This window comes from Pleurodeles waltl, chromosome 7, assembly GCF_031143425.1.
Source record: "Pleurodeles waltl isolate 20211129_DDA chromosome 7, aPleWal1.hap1.20221129, whole genome shotgun sequence".
Classification (NCBI taxonomy): Eukaryota; Metazoa; Chordata; class Amphibia; order Caudata; family Salamandridae; genus Pleurodeles; species Pleurodeles waltl.
This window is the reverse complement of record NC_090446.1, coordinates 965,798,908-965,814,736: the sequence shown is the minus strand read 5'-3', so window position 1 is coordinate 965,814,736 and position 15,829 is coordinate 965,798,908. Positions and strand designations below refer to the sequence as shown.

General features: G+C 47.1%; 1 long non-coding RNA gene across 1 annotated transcript in view; it reads left to right on the top strand.

Annotated features, from left to right (window-relative positions):
• The window catches only part of LOC138247346 (uncharacterized), a 40,532-nt gene extending 34,799 nt beyond the window's left edge, over positions 1 to 5,733 (top strand). The window contains exon 3 of the long non-coding RNA XR_011194456.1: positions 5,659 to 5,733. This is a non-coding gene — a long non-coding RNA (uncharacterized lncRNA). The remainder of the gene's footprint in view (positions 1 to 5,658) is intronic.
• Positions 5,734 to 15,829: the final 10,096 nt, after the last annotated feature.

The following is a 15,829-nucleotide window of genomic DNA, read 5'->3' as shown; positions in this document are numbered from 1 at the left end:
GCCGTATTACGAGTCCATTATATCCTATGGAACTCGTAATACGGCTGGTGGTATATCCGTCACTTTACCGTCACTTTTGGGACGGATTAACACCTCCTCCAAAGTTGTAATAACCCCCATAATGTCTATCTAATTTTTCTATACAACTTTCATATTCATTTAGATCTTCATTAATTATGTCTGGAAGATTATCGAAAACCTCCTGTCCTTCAGAACCTAAGCAATGCAATAGCAGAGCAGTTTTCCTTTCCACACTAAGCGATGCGCCACAAACTTTGGAATATCTTTCAAATACTTTTTTCCACTTTTGCCATTTTATAGGTGGCTCTCCTGGTAAAGCGAGGAAAAAAGGGGGGGCAGTGACATTCTGCATTGTGTCACAACTGTTCTGAAAGACCACTTTAAATGTACAGAAGCCAGAAATTAGACCAGAGGTTTATTGGTCCTGTAGTTCAAAAATTTGGTTCTAGGAACAATCTAATTCAAGGTCATTTTCATGTTGCTACAAATACTAAAGCTCGGCAGTGGTAAAATTCCTTTGAAAAATGTTTTTCACACACAGTGTTCACACTGGAAAAGTTAATAAAGGACACCTATAGTCCTCGTGTATTCCGGTTTTCAAATCGCCGTGCTAGAAGGACGCTGTAGTCGTTGATATAACAACAAGTCAAGCATGTGTTTATAACAAGCACAGCTGAGCGCGTCCTCGCGTATTCCGGTTTTCACAACGCATTGCTAGAAGGACGCTGTACTCGTTGATATGACAACCAGTCAAGCGCGTGTTTATAACAAGCACAGCTGAGCGCATGAGCACTAGTCCGTTTCCATGGAAACAGTTACCGGTTTCCAGGTATACACTCGTCGAGCGGAAATGTTCTTCAACAGATTTTAAATGTTCCTTTTATATTAATAAAGGCGAATGAAACAGTTTTAAGTTGTTCGCAAAGTCCGCTCACCTTTCCGTCGCTTTAGGAATATCTCCGTTGTTATTGTAATGCTGTTGAGGCTTCCGTATTCAGGGAAAAAAAATGATCCCACTTCGTCGCCAGTGTAAAATACTATCCATAAATTACAGTGAGTCGTTTGGGTTCACGAAGTAGCTTTTATTTATTTACAGAAACCCCATCCAGCTCCATCAACCGCCAGCTTCTCCTTCTCCTCGCTCTCCCTCGTCCTCTCTAATGGATTCTCCCTTCCCTTCACAATTCTAAAATCTACATGCTATGACATCTCAAACATTCTACAAGCTATGACATACTACAGTGACCCAAAAGGTATTATTGTAAATTTTCAATGGCCCATTTGATAGCCAGGCATTCCCTCTCAATTACCGGGTAGCGTTGTTCTCGTGGCAAAAGTTTCTGGCTGATAAACACTATAGGGTGGTTGTGGCCTGCTTCATCTGTTTGGAAAAGCACGGTGCCTGTCCCCACATGTGAGGCATCCGTCTGGAGATGGAATGGTTTTGTAAAGTCTGGACAACGTAAGACGGGTTCGGTGGTGAGACTGTTCTTTAAAGTATGAAAACTAGATAGTTGAGTTGGGGTTAGACCTGATATTTTTGTCGGTTGACCTTTTCTTAATAGGTCAGTAAGGGGTGCCGCCAAAGTGGAATAGTTAGGTATGAACTTTCTATAATACCCGACCAACCAAGGAAAGAACTTTGCTTTTTTGTGGTTGGATTTGTCCCTTTCCTATAACATAACCAAGATACACAATATCATTGCAGGCTAGGTGACATTTGGCGGGGTTGGCAGTGAGGCCAGCCGAGTATAATAAATGGAATATTCGGTCTAGGTGGTTAAGATGGTCTTCACAGGATAAACTGTAAACTACTATATTGTCTAAATAAGCTCCAGCATATTCATAGTGAGGCCTTAAAAGTTGGTCCATCAATCTTTGGAAGGTAGCGGGAGCACCATGTAACCTGAAGGGAAGCACGGTGAAATGGTATAGCCCTGAGGGTGTAGAGAAGGCTGTCTTTTCTCGATCTGCCGGGGCCAAGGGGATTTGCCAATAGCCCTTAGTGAGATCTAGGGTTGATAGGTAGTGGGCTTTACCCAGTTTCTCCAATAACTCGTCAACCTGAGGGATGGGGTAGGTATTGAATTGAGATATTGCGTTTAGTCTCCTAAAATCAATACAGAAGCGAACCGAGCCATCTGGCTTTGGGACTAGGACAATTGGGGAACACCAGGGGCTGACGGATGGTTCAATAACCCCCAACTGTAGCATCTCCTCTACTTCCTGCTCTACTAGGTGTTTCCGGGCTTCTGGGATCCAGTACGGGCGGAGGAGTACGACTTGACCACATGGGGTTCTAATATGATGTTGTGTCAGTGAGGTCCTCCCGGGTTTGGATGAAAAGAACCCAGCATGCTGTTGGGGAAGAGCGTTGAGTTGTGATTGTTGCTCGTTTTGCAGTGTGGGACTGACTTGAGGTCGGTTCAACTCCGAGCTCGGAGCAGTGGGACACAGTTCTATTTCTAAAGTCTTGTTAGGGGTTACCAGAAACCCTGTAGATATCGGAGGAAGGGAGGTTTCTGGCTCTTCCCATATCTTTAACAAGTTAATGTGGTAGATCTGTGTCTTCCTTGGTTCCTGAGATATCTCAACCAGGTAAGTGACAGGGGTTATTGCCTTCACTATTTTATACGGGCCCTGCCATTTAGTTAGCAATTTATTGTCTGAGCTCGGGAGCAAAAGAAGAACCTTATCATCTGGTTGTAGTTGTCTCAATTTAGTACCTTGATCATAGTACCGTTTTTGCTTTCCTTGTGCCCTTTCCATATGTGAACGGACGTCTTACCAGACCGTTTGTAACTGGGCTTTGAGTTGTTGGGTATATTCTAATATTGGCTTTTCGCCCCCCTCTTCTTCCTCCCATAGTTCAGCAGCCATATCGAGAAGGGTCCGGGGTTGACGTCCAAAGACCAATTCAAAGGTACTATGGCCTGTGGACGCTTGGACATGGGATCTTATAGCGTAGAGGATGAGGGGTAGTTTCTTATCCCAATCTCGTCGAGACTCCAAAGTGTTTTTTCTCAATAGGGAATTCAGGGTACGGTTGTACCTCTCAACAAGACCATCTGTTTGTGGATGGTACACAGAGGTTTTTAGCTGTCTGACTCCCAGGATTTGGCAGATTTGTGCCATCACCTTGGACATAAATGGAGTTCCTTGGTCGGTCAGGATTTCGTTTGGGAACCCCACTCTGGAGAAGAAACCAATCATAGCATGAGCCACATTCTTGGTTGTCATGCTAGAAAGGGGTATGGCTTCGGGATATCTTGTCGCATAATCTACCAGGACTAATACATAAGTATACCCTTTCGTTGATGGAAGGAGGGGACCTACCAAATCCATTCCCACCCCTGAAAAGGGTACCTCAATAATAGGCAATGTCTGTAACTGTGCTTTCTTCTGGGGCCCTGGGTCAATCACCTGACATTTAGGGCATTGCATACAAAAACTGCTTATTTGGGCATATACTCCCGGCCAGTAAAACCGGCGTAGTAAATATTCTTCAGTCTTGTCTCTACCATAATGCCCCCGTCCCGGTTGGGTGTGGGCGAGGTGAAGTACTTGGACTCGATATGGCTCCGGTACGACCAGTTGTCGTTTCTCGTGGTTGTTATGATTAGTAATTCTGTATAGGAGACCTTTTTGTATCAAAAAATAAGGACCCACCTCGCCGCTGATCTCTGATTTTGCAGTTTTCCAAGCATTCTGGAGGGATGAGTCCTCTCGCTGGCTACTACGGATTGGGGGTAGGGAGGGGACGGTTATTTTCTGCACCTTCCTTGGTTCTTCCTCCTTTTCTCTCAAGAGATACAGTTTTTTCTTCTCTCTTTTCTCCCTCTTGCTAGGTTTATATCGTATGGTTCCTGTCTTTATCGGGGTCTCCGAAAAGGGGGCCTCCTCCCACTATGAGTCCAGACGATTTATTTTCTCTACGCTCTATAGCAGGTCGGTGAAATGTACGTAATCTGTGCCCACAATACACTCCTCCACCAGGTGTTCAATAATACCCATATTTACTGGATCCTGCTTCCCCTTCCACTCGAGGATAACGGAAACCAAGGGATAGTCCTTCAGTTCTCCATGGATGCAGCAGATGGAAACTAGTTTCTCGGGTATTTGGACACTGGGAAAAACCAGGTCGGCCCTGATAACAGACTGGCTACACCCAGAGTCCACTAAGGCCATGATTTTCTGGCCATTAACTGTTATCTCCCGAGTATACCTGGAGCTGTCTTTCCCTGTATATAGGACGTGTCCTCGGGTCATCCCAATCTCCATAGGTTCAACCCTTTCCTCTTTGTGGGGGCATAGCCGAGCGATATGGCCCCACTCCCCACAACTATAGCATTGAGGTTGTTGCATGCGGTTCTTGTCCGTAGTCCTGAGGCTGGAAGCTTCCTCGGTATTCTTTCGGGTAGCAGGTCGGTAGGGTACCCCTCGGGGCCATTAACTGTTATCTCCCGAATATACCTGGAGCTGTCTTTCCCTGTATATAGGACGTGTCCTCGGGTCATCCCAATCTCCATAGGTTCAACCCTTTCCTCTTTGTCAAGGCATAGCCGAGCGATATGGCCCCACTCCCCACAACTATAGCATTGAGGTTGTTGCATGGGGTTCTTTTCCGTAGTCCCGAGGCTGGAAGCTTCCTCGGTATTCTTTTGGGTAACAGGTCGGTAGGGTACCCCTGGGGGTCGACTAGGGGAACTCGTCGACTTTGAAGAACCTGCTTTAAACTCGGTTGATCGATCATACGCACAAGCCGGGCCAATCGCCATGCTGGTGTCCACATTGGGATGTTGTCGGATCCAATTGCGGGTAACAGCAGGAAGGGCCTCTAAATACTATTTGAGGAGAATGGTCTTTATGATGTCTTCCCGTTCCGTCCCAATCGGACCCAACCATTTGAGCCCTAGCTAAGGTTCTTGGATCTTCTGAAGGTGTCCACTTCATCTTCCGAAATTGAAGCCTGTAGTGTTCTGAGTCATGTCCCACTCGTTCCAGTATGCTCTTCTTTACTTCTTTATACGGAGTGGTCCCATCTGGGTTAGCGGCTTGATAGGCGGCCTGCAAATTACCCGTTAATAATGGAGCCACATATTGGCCCCATCGCTCCTCGGGCCAAGTGGCAGAGGAGGCCACTCGCTCAAAATTTGTGAAAAACACGTTGGGACAGAACTTGGGACGTTGGGGTGAACTTTGCTGGCAGCTATAGTATCTGTCAGTTTTTGTAAGGCCGTCTCATGTACCAGCTGATTATTCGCAATAATAGTGGCTTGGCTCTTCAGGGCACTTTGGAGTGCTTCTCTATCTGCATTAGCCTCTCTTTGGTGGGCCTCCCAAACTACTTGAAGGTGGCGTTGTCCTTCTGCCAGCTGTTGAATCATGTCTTCGATGGTTGGCTTCACCTCCATAGTTCTCTATCTTGGGTTATCCCCTCTTTAGTTTGCCGCTGCTTCTATCCCACTTCTGACACCACTGTAGCGGTGGGCGTAGCGACAAGGTCAGACAATACAACTCGTGTTTAGGGTGTGTGGAAGATTCACGTTTATTGGTAATATAGAGTTCTTTTCCGGCCACCTGTAAGTCTCTATCTCCCCGTGAATTTAACTCTCTCTTTTTCTTCTTTCTTGTCAGGTTTTCTTTGATCCAGTCGAAGGTCTTGTGGCGGAAGGGCGTTGTCAGGGAGACCGGGAAAAGAAAGAAGGCAAGGTAAGTTTTTACTTTGGGGTTGTTGGGGTCGTGTTAGTAAGTGGGAGACTCTTGAGGGGGTGCGGTGAGGTGATAGGAAACCGAGTTGTAGAGTGGGGGGGGTTTGGAACATAACCCATCACTAAAGTCTCCTATGTGCGCTAGACCTCTCACGTAAACACTTAGATCTCGCAATGCCCGTGTAGGAAGGTACGTGCTGGTGTTAGAGAGGGGGGGGAGAAAACAAAAGAGGGGGGAAAAAAAAAGAAGACGTATGTAAAGGATAGGATACCCCTTTTCCCCAGAACAACCACCAACAAATAATATATAGATATAAGTATCAGGTAGTTCCCTTTTGCATTCTGTGTAGGGAACCCCACTAGGTTCCCTCCTTTTCCTCCTCCTGTCCCTTGTTCAATTCACTTCCCTCCTCCCTTTTTTCCCTTTCACCTCCCACTCCCACCTCTAACCCCACCAGGGCTTTAAGCCGCCTCTGAAAGCAGGACCGTACCTGCTTGAGCCATGCCCCTCCAGGGACGTGGCGGAGTCCTCGCATCTCTGGGCCTCCTTGTCCTCCGTCGGTGGTTCCTTTTTCCTCCAGGTCCTCTCGTTTCTGCTGATCTGGCCGTCGTTGCGTTTCCTCCGTGTTCTTCTCCTTTTCTTCGTCTTCGGGCCGCCGCAGAAGTCCGTCCTTTATTGTGTTGGGAATCCAGATCTCTGGATTCCCAACGCATTCCTCTTCTGGGTCGTCTCCGACAGTGCCCCCGGGGTATTCGGCTGCCTGGGGGCCATCATTGACGGTAGCCGGGTGTTCTGGCGCCCAGCTACAAGCTGTAAGGCCTGCTAGTGGGGTGACTTACCTATGCCACAGGCAGTGGGTTGTAGGCATGGCACCCTGAGGGTAGTGCCATTTTAACTTAGTCTTTTTCTCCCCACCAGCACACACAAGCTGTGAGGCAGTGTGCATGTGCTGAGTGAGAGGTCCCTTGGGTGGCATAATACATGCTGCAGCCCTTAAAGACCTTCCCTGGCCACAGGGCCCTTGTTACCCGGCGTACCATTTACAAGGTACTTATCTGTATGCCAGGGCTGTGCCAATTGTGGAGACAAAGGTACAGTTTTAGGGAAAGAACACTGGTGCTGGGGCCTGGTTAGCAGGGTCCCAGCACACTTTCAATCATAACTAGCATCAAAAAAAGGCAAAACGTTAGGGGTAACCATGCCAACAGTGGCATTTTCCTACACTCTGGGCTTTAAATATGTGTCCAAGTTTTCCAAAGCATTGAAGGATACATCCATTTCTTCTGCATGTCTGTGTATTTTCCCTATGCAGTTATATATTTTCAACCCACAAAGTGTTATCTGTCGAAATAGTCATATCCCTGACATTTCAGTAAGTGTTTGTACAGGCTAGGGTATAGCGTTACTGAAGGAGAAGTATAAATAACTCTGTTGGAGACCCAATGTCTCTTTGGTAACAGTGTTGTTTATTTTAAGTTTATTTCAGTCTTTAATATCTCAAGAGTCCTGCACAGTCAGTATTCTCTTTGCTTTGACTTTCTTTCTTTGGTTTCTTCTGTTCTTCTGTGCCTTTTCCTTTCTTATTTTCCCTCTGTCTCTAATTCCTTTCTTTATCTCTGTTTAGGGGGTCTTCTTCGGCTGGATGCTCGCCGACATCCGGACAGAAGGGGAAAGGAATGCCAACCGGAAAACCGAAGGAAAAAAAAAAAGAAAGAAAGGTAAGTGGTTTGCTCAGGGCGTTTTTGGGTTAGAAGGGAAAGTGCAGCATGGTGGGTGATGGGACGGGGGGGATAAACATAATAGGTGCCAAAGCTCTCACCAGGGTGTTGGGGTTTGTCTCCTTGTATTCTTAAAGGTTTCTTTCTTGGTTTTTATATGTGACGCTGTTAAACTCACAGCCCTCGCTTTGTGCGGGTTAGTGGGAAGATAGAATAAGGAACCAAGAAAAAATGAACGATAAACAGAACCACTCATTTTCTGTATTTTCTGATACTAATTCTAGGTGGCTCAAAAAAGTTATCCATTAGATCGTTAGTTTGGTTATCCCTTCCCATCGCTTGTCCACACACCACACGCCTTCACCTCCTGCCCGAAAAATATGTTCTGGGGCTCCAGAAGCAGGCACTTACCTTTAGGGACATGGCGAGAATCTGCTTCCGAACGCTGCTCCACTGCCGGAGTACCTGTGCCTTGGTTACCGGTGGGGCTGCCGGTTCCTGGGGTTCCTCCTCCTTCGTCCTCCGGGTCCAGTCGCTCTTCCTGACTCTCCTGTCCGCCTCCATCCTCTGTGCTCTCTTCTGCCTCCGAGCGCGCCGGTAGTCCTTCCTTTATTTTCTCTGTAACCCGGATATCCAGGTTTGTGAGGGATTTTCCAGTTTCCTTTCTCTGTCGGTGCCCCCGGGGTATTGGTTGGTCTGCCCAGCGTTGATATTTGTAACCAGGGTCCTCGCGACCCGGTTACACATCCTTCCCCTAGAAAGGGGCTGTTCGAGTTCCTGGTCAAGGGGATACCTTGACAAATAATCAGCAGTACATAGTTGATTTCCTGGGAGGTGTTGCACCTGAAAGGTAAATGGTTGCAGTTCCATAAACCAACGCAGTATACGTGGATTAGTATTCTTATGGCAGGACAACCAAGTGAGGGGAGCATGATCTGTACGTAGCATGAAGGGGTGTCTTAGCAGGTAATATTGGAGATTATCGATGGCCCATTTGATTGCTAGACACTCTCTTTCAATTATCGGGTAGCGTTGTTCACGGGGCAGGAGTTTATGACTTATGAATACGATGAGGTGGTTGTTATCACTCTCATCTTTTTGAAACAATACGGCCCCTATTCCCACGTCAGAATCATCCGTTTGTATATAGAATTTTTTATGGAAGTCTGGGCAACGTACTACTGGTTCAGTGGTAAGACTTCTCTGCAGGATGGAATAACTGTGTTTTTGGGCAGGAGTCAGGCTAGCTATCTTTGTGGGTTGACCTTTTTTTTAAGAGATCAGTTAAAGGGGCAGCCATTGTGGAATAGTGTGGGATAAACTTCCTATAGTAGCCCACCAGACCTAGAAAGGAGCGTACCTCTTTTTTCGTGGACGGGGTGGGTATTCGGAGGATGGCTTCTATTTTACTCATTTGAGGTTTAATCTGACCTTTTCCAATATAATAGCCGAGGTATGCAATCTCGTTGCATGCTAGCTTACATTTAGAAGGGTTGGCAGTGAGCCCTGCGTTTTGTAGCAGGTGGAATATTTTGTCTAGATGAGTCACGTGTTCTGCCCATGATTCACTATAGATCACTATGTCATCGAGGTAGGCAGCAGCGTATGCGGTGTGATGCCGTAACAAGGTATCCATGAGTCTTTGGAAGGTTGCTGGGGCCACGTGCAACCTAAAAGGGAGTACGTGTAGGAAGGTAGCCTCTTTCTAGTCTTGTTAAGCCCACTTTTGGCCTGTTTGTGAGTATATGTCAGGGTGTTTTTACTGTCTCACTGGGATCCTGCTAGCCAGGGCCCAGTGCTCATAGTGAAAACCCTATGTTGTCAGTGTGTTTGATATGTGTCACTGGGATCCTGCTAGTCAGGACCCCAATGCTCATAGGTTTGTGGCCTATATGTGTTCCCTGTGTGGTACCTAACTGTATCACTGAGGCTCTGCTAACCAGAACCTCAGTGTTTATTCTCTCTCAGTGTTTATTCTCTCTCTGCACACTGGAACACCCTTATAATTCCCTTGTATATGGTACCTAGGTAGCCAGGGTATTGGGGTTCCAGGAGATCCCTATGGCCTGCAGCATTTCTTTTGCCACCCATAGGGAGCTCAGACAATTCTTACACAGGACTGCCACTGCAGCCTGAGTGAAATAACGTCCACGTTATTTCACAGCCATTTTCACTGCACATAAGTAACTTATAGGTCACCTATATGTCTAACCCTCACTTGGTGAAGGTTAGGTTCCAAGTTACTTAGTGTGTGGGCACCCTTGCACTAGCCAAGGTGCCCCCACATTGTTCAGGGCAAAGTCCCCGGACTTTGTGAGTGCGGGGACACCATTACACACGTGCACTACATATAGGTCAATACCTATATGTGGCGTCACAATGGTAACTCCGAACATGGCCATGTAACATGTCCAGGATCATGGAATTGTCCCCCCAATACCATTCTGGTATTGAGGTGACAATTCCATGCATCCCCAGGTCTCTAGCACAGAATCCGGGTACTTCCAAACTTGCTTTCCGGGGTCTCCACTGCAGCTGCTGCTGCTGCTGCCAACCCCTCAGAAAGGTTTCTGCCCCCTGGCGCCTGGGCAGCCTGGTCCCAGGAAGGCAGAACAAAGGATTTCCTCTGAGAGAGGGTGTTACACCCTCTCCCTTTGGAAATAGGTGTGAAGGGCTGTGGAGGAGTCGCCTCCCCCAGCCTCTGGAAATGCTTTGATGGGCACAGATGGTGCCCATCTCTGCATAAGCCAGTCTACACCGGTTCAGGGATCCCCCAGCCCTGCTCTGGCGCGAAACTGGACAAAGGAAAGGGGTGTGACCACTCCCCTGACCAGCACCTCCCAGGGGAGGTGCCCAGAGCTCCTCCAGTGTGTCCCAGACCTCTGCCATCTTGGATTCAGAGGTGTTGGGGCACAATGGACAGCTCTGAGTGGCCAGTGCCAGCAGGTGACGTCAGAGACCCCTCCTGATAGGTGCTTACCTCTCTCAGTAGCCAAGCCTCCTTTCTCAGTAGCCAATCCTCCTTTTTTTGGCTTCCTCAGATAACGAATGCAAGAGCTCACCAGAGTTCCTCTGCACTTCCCTCTTCGACTTCTGCCAAGGATCGACCGCTGACTGCTCCAGGACACCTGCAAAACCGCAACAAAGTAGCAAGACAACTACCAGCAACATTGTAGCGCCTCATCCTGCCAGCTTTCTCAACTGTTTCCTGGTGGTGCATGCTCTGAGGGCTGTCTGCCTTCACCCTGTACTGGAAGCCAAGAAGAAATCTCCTGTGGGTCGACGGAATCTTCCCCCTGCCAACGCAGGCACCAAACTTCTGCATCACCGGTCCTCCGGGTCCCCTCTCATCCTGACGAGCGTGGTCCCTGGAACACAGGAGCTGGGTCCAAGTGTCTCCCACAGTCCAGTGGCCATTCTGTCCAAATTTGGTGGAGGTAAGTCCTTGCCTTCCCACGCCAGACAGCAAACCTGTGTACTGCGTGATTTGCAGCTGCTCCGGCTTCTGTGCACTTTTCCAGGACTTCCTTTGTGCACAGCCTAGCCTGGGTCCCCAGCACTCTGTCCTGCATTGCCCAACTCACTGAGTTGGACTCCGACGTTGTGGGACCCTCCTTTGTGACTCTGAGTTGACCGCTGTCCTCAGGTCTTCTAAGTGCCTGTTCCGGTACTTCTGAGGGTGCTGCCTGCTTCTGTGGGGGCTCTCTGAGTTGCTGAGCGCCCCCTCTGTCTCCTCCACCAAGGGGCGACATTCTGGTCCTTCCTGGTCCCCAGCAGCACCCAAAAACCTCAACCCCGACTCTTGCAGCTAGCAAGGCTTGTTTGCGGTATTTCTGTGTGGAAACACTGCATCCTCCAGCATGCCGTGGGACATCTTCTGACCAAAGGAGAAGTTCCTGGCACCTTCCGTTGTTGCAGAATCTTTGGCTTCTTCCACCCGGAGGCAGCCCTTTTGCACCTTCATCCGGGGTTCAGTGGGCTCCTGCCCCCCCGTGGACACTTGTGTGACTCTTGGACTTGGTCCCCTTCTTTTACAGGTCCTCAGGCCCAGGAATCCGTCTTCAGTGCTTTGGTAGCAGTTGTGGTTCTTGCAGAATCCCCTATCTCGATTATACTGTCTTTCTGGGGTGGTAGGGTAACTTTACTCCTACTTTTCAGGGTCTTGGGGTGGGGTATTTTGGACACCCTTACTGTTTTCTCACAGTCCAGGCGACCCTCTACAACTTCCCATAGGCCTGGGGTCCATTCGTGATTCGCATTCCACTTTTGGAGTATATGGTTTGTGTTGCCCCTAGGCCTATGTCTACCTATTGCATTCTATTGTGATTCTACATTGTTTGCACTACTTTTCTTACTGTTACTTACCTGTTTTGCGTTTGTGTACATATAATGTGTGTATATTACTTACCTCCTAAGTGAGGGTATCCTCTGAGATACTTTTGGCATATTGTCAATAAAATAAAGTACCTTTATTTTTAGTAACTCTGAGTATTGTGTTTTGTTTTCTTATGATATTGTGCTATATGATATAAGTGGTATAGTAGGAGCTTTGCATGTCTCCTAGTTCAGCCTAAGCTGCTCAGGTATAGCTACCTCTAACAGCCTAAGCTGCTAGAAATACCTCTATTCTACTAATAAGGGATAACTGGGCCTGGCACAAGGTGTAAGTACCACAAGGTACCCACTATAAGCCAGGCCAGCCTCCTACAGTACGGTAAACTGATAGAGGCCTGATGGAGTGGAGAAAGCTGTTTTCTTCTTGTCTCCTGGTGACAAAGGGATCTGCCAGTAACCTTTAGTGAGGTCCAATGTGGACATGTACTGGGCTTTTCCTAGCCGTTCTAGGAGTTTGTCAACACGTGAAATGGGGTAGGTAATGAATTGCGATATAGTGTTGAATTGCCTAAAGCCAACACAAAACCGATGGACCCATCCAGTTTAGGCACAAGAACGACTAGGGAGCACCATGGACTCACGGAGGGTTCAATAATGCCCATCTGTAACATTTTCCCCACTTCTTCAGTTTGGAGGGAGGTGTTTATGTGGGGCTTCTCGGATACTGTCTCCTGGTCTGTTGGATATATCTCGATTACTAACTCTTTTACGGTGTTTACCAGAAACCCTGTTGTCAGAGAAGGTGTGGTGTCTTCAGGTTCTTCCCACTTCTTTAATAGGTTTATATGGTATATTTGTGTTTTTGGGGGGGTTTTCTGACAATTCAATTGTATATGTTACAGGAGTTACGGCACCCAGTACTCTATATGGGCCTTGCCATTTCGCTAATGGTTTGTTGTCCGAACTAGGTAGTAATATGAGGACCTTATCCCCAGGGTGTAATTGTCTGAGATGGGTGTTCTTGTCATAGTATCGTTTTTGTTTGTCTTGGGCTCTCTCGAGATGTACTCTCACGTCCTCCCGTACTGTCTGGATTTGGGACTTTAGCTGTGGGGTGTACTCTAGTAGGGCTTTGCCCCTGCCCTCTTCTTCCTCCCACAGTTCTGCGGCCATATCTAAGATGGTTCGGGGTTGTCGACCGAAGACCAGCTCAAAGGGGCTATGACCGGTAGAGGATTGTACATGAGTTCTTATAGCATAAAGGACCAGGGGTAGCTTTCTGTCCCAGTCCTTCCCCAATTCGGAGATGATCTTTTTCAAAAGGGACTTTAAAGTACGGTTATACCTCTCCACAAGGCCGTCCGTTTGGGGGTGATATACGGAGGTCCTAAAGTGTTTTAAGCCTATTATCTGACATATCTGAGTCATTAGATGTGACATGAACGGGGTTCCCTGATCTGTTAGAATTTCCTTGGGAAACCCTACTCGTGAGAAGAACCCGACCATGGCATGAGCCACACTTTTGGTGGTCATACTAGATAGAGGTATAGCCTCTGGGTACCTAGTGGTGTAGTCGACTAGAACAAGGATATAAGTGTATCCTTTTGAGGAGGGAATGAGTGGACCTATCAAGTCCATACCTATTCTTGAGAACAGGATGTCAATAATAGGCAGCGGATACAGGGGTGCTCTCTTTTGGGGGCTAGGGTTTATCAACTGGCATCTGGGACACTGTTGGCAGAATCGTCAGATTTGTGAAAATAACCCAGGCCAGTAAAACTGGCGCAACAGGTATTCTGACGTCTTTTTCCTCCGGAAATGTACTCCCCCCATGTGGCTATGAGCTAGATGGAGCGCATGAGTGCGGTAGGGTTCCGGAATTACTAGCTGTTTCTTTTCATTCTAGCTGGATGCTCCCCGACATCCGGACAGAATGGGAAAGGAATGCCGACCGGAAAACCGAGAAAAAAATAAAGAAAGAAAGGGAAGTGGTTTGCTCAGGGGGTTTTGGTAAGGGTTAGAAGGGAAAGTGCAGCGTGGTGGGTGATGGGATGGGGAAAAAAAAAAAAACTTAATAGGTGCCCAAAATCTCACCAGGGTGTTGGAGTTTGTCTCCTTGTATTCTTAAAGGTTTCTTTCTTGGTTTTTATATGTGAGGCTGTTAAACTCACAGCCCTCGCTTTGTGCTGGTTAGTGGGAATATAGAACAAGGAACCAAGGAAAAATGAACGATAAACAGAACCAATCGTTTTCTGTATTTTCTGAGACTAATTCTAGGCGGCTCAAAAAAAAAAAAAAAGTTATTCATTAAGTCGTTGGCGCTGAGTTCGTTTGGTTATCCCTTCCCAGCGCTTGTCCCCACACCACCCGCCTACCCCTCCAGCCCGCAAAATATGTTCTGGGGCTCCAGAAGCAGGCACGTACTTGCGATAGCCACATCCCTTCAGGGACGTGGCCGGAATCTGCTTCTGAACGCTGCTCCACTGCCGGCGTACCTGTGCCTTGGTTACAGGTCGGGCTGACAGTTCCTGGGGTTCCTCCTTCGTCCTCCGGGTCCAGTCGCTCTTCCTGACTCTCCTGTCCGTCCCCGTCCTCCGTGCTCTCTTCTGCCTCCGAGCGCGCCGGTAGTCCTTCCTTTATTTTCTCTGCAACCCGGATATCTAGGTTTGTGAGGGATTTTCCTATTTCCTTTCTCCCCTCTGTGCCCCCCGGGGTATTGGTTTGTCGGCCCAGGGTTGATATTTGTAACCAGGGTCCTCGTGACCCGGTTACAGTGTTTCTTCCTTAATGCAAAGGGTTCTTAAAGTAGGTTCTTCACTGTAGTGCTGAGGCAAAAAAGTAGTTGTCACTAATTCTGTAAAGATAGCTGCACACAAGTTCTGGTCGAATACTTGTTTTTTCTTAAAGTGTCTCGACACAGGTAGGGGAGAAGGCAAACCATCCTTCACTTCCTATGGCATACACTCCAATCCATATAGAATCCTTCCTCACATTCCATTCCAATAAAGAATGTACACTACCTTTGTTGCAGTGAATGTAGAAAAGAAAGAAGGCCCACTCAAGCTAATGCAAGCAGCAGCAGAAAGAAGCATAGGAATGTATGCGGTGAGGGAAAAACACAAGCCCAAGCTGTTCATGATGTCAGAACAGAGAACAAGAATAAAGTGGATTCCTGGAGGGAAGGCAGACACACGTTCTTGTAGATAGAGAAATATAATTAGAAATCACTGCAGAAATGGAAGAGATCACAGCATGCACCACAGGCACGCAGTGCAATAAACGTCTCTGAGAAAAAATATAGATGAAAACTGACAAAAAGGAACAAGATAAACATTGCAGAACAGGAGACGTGGTTCAGAGTACGTAAAAAATGTATCAATAACATGTACTTCATTTACAGTCCGTAACGTGTGGTTAGATGATTGTGCAGAAACTATTGCTCCTTGCTGAAATTATTAGAGATAATGATGTGCTTGAGCAAGCACTTGATTTAATATGCATACCAATGAATAACACATCATTGTGGTTTAGAGACTATATAAGACATTGTCCATTATGTTGCAGTCTGAGTTCAGTTTCAGTTTTACAGAACTGCTCTGACCTGCCAGCTGTATTTGATGAAAACGTATACTATATTGCCAACTGAACTGTGTTGCTTCTTTATTTCTTCTCCAACAGCTTGTACAGTGTACCCAACAGGCCATACAAGCCATAATACATCACTACAGCTAGGAAGTATGAAAATGCAACAGTCTGTGGTAAAAGTGCAGTAGCTACATATCTTAGTAGCTGTGTTTTTTACCTGCTCTCGCCCTTCCACACAATGAAACAACTTTGTTTGCAGTACTGCATTAAGTGAAAAAAAATTCCCCCAATTCTCCTTGTTCAGCGTCGTTATATATTGGTATGTATATAGCAGTCAATACTTGTTGCCATGTTTGAGCCCATCCTCAAATAAGGATAAGCAAGTCCTACAATTCAGCGTGATGTTGGCATGAATACCAACAAGACTGACTGAATGTGTCAACGCATTACTTATGAGT